Raw genomic sequence first — 1,634 nt, forward strand, 5'->3', positions numbered from 1 at the left:
ACCTGTATAGGGTTTATGAGGCACAGCTGGTGGGTTTGCTGAGCCTACAGCACCACACCAGGACTGAATCCATATATAGAAGCATAATAATGTACTACACTATACATTATGTGGAGTCCTGGTGTGGCACTGTGGGTTAATGTGCTGGACTGCAAAGTTGGTTTGAACTTCAAGGTTGGCAGGCAGTTCATGCTCACCAGCCACTCCCTGGAAATCCTACACAGGGTCGCTGTGGGTCAGAACCTAGTTGATGACATTCAACAACAACATACATTATGTAGGAGTCTTCATGTGGCATTGTGGAACAGAGCACTCAACCAGAAGGTTGGTTTAAACCACAAGGTCATTGGTTCAAACTCACCAGTCACTCCTTGGAATCCCTATACAGGGTCACTATGAGTCAGAACCAATTTGATGGTACTTAACAATAACAACAAACATTATGTAAGGTATGGAATAAACTTATTCCTCATAAAGTATATTCTTCAACATACTGATTATAACCTGTAAGAAGACAACTGATCCCCATTTCTCACAGTTTCACAGGAGAAATATTATTTACTGTAATGGGTAATAAAATCCTACATGGCGGCTCCAGGGTAACATTAAACTGACTGATTTGCAGTAACAGGAGTTTCCCTATAAGCATCTCAACACTTATTTCTTCTAAGAGATGTCAATATCCTAGCAGTCTACATAATCATCTGCTTTTATCACAGGTGTCTGAAAAAGTAAAATTTATTTATTTGGGGGATATTTTATATCTAGATACATCAATACTCTTACTTTAAAAGTAAATTGTCTTTATTGACTATGTAAATATACTGATTAAATTCTGCTAGGAAACAGACATAATCATCTATTGAACATGAGTATTAATAAGTGAAGCTGATTAAAGATTGCACTGTACATATTGATCATTTATTATTATGAAAAAATGATATTTTATGAATGATACAAGTTTTTGTTCAATTCTTTTTTTGCCTATTATTTTACTTTTTATGTTCTCTTTCAGCAGCTAAGACCTGACAACTGTACTATGAATTCCAAGTTTTCATTCATAATTAAATCAATTAGTTTAAATATTCCCTGACCTTGTAAGATGCAGATCAAGCTGATTTCCTGGAAGTCAGTTGACTGCCTTTTTTTCAACTGCATTGGATCTACTCATATCTCATTGCTGTTGCGTCAATTCTGACCCAATAAAACAGAGTGGAACTGCTCTATAGTGTTTCCAAGATTGCAAATCTTTATGGAAGTATTCTGCCACATCTTTATGTCACCACTCAGCTATTAGATTCTAACTACAAACCAGAATGCTTTAATCACTGCACCAGTGGGGATCCCATATTAAATATGCTGGATTACACTTTAAGACTATACAGAACTTAAATCTTCAACCAAATAATCTGAATCTGCAGATCAAAAGTTGTTACATGCTGTTGAATTAGTTCCAATTCATAAGAACCTAGAATAGGGTTTCCAAGGATCAGCTGATGGGTTTGAATCACCAACCTTGTGGTTAGCAGTCCACTGCTTATTGTATGGTACCATACCATTGTATTTGTGACTATTTCTTAAATTAATACTTTATTTACATCTTCTTGTTGTTGCTAGGTGCCATCCAGTTGGTA

Source organism: Chrysochloris asiatica, unplaced genomic scaffold (assembly GCF_000296735.1).
Source record: "Chrysochloris asiatica unplaced genomic scaffold, ChrAsi1.0 scaffold00056, whole genome shotgun sequence".
Classification (NCBI taxonomy): domain Eukaryota; kingdom Metazoa; phylum Chordata; class Mammalia; order Afrosoricida; family Chrysochloridae; genus Chrysochloris; species Chrysochloris asiatica.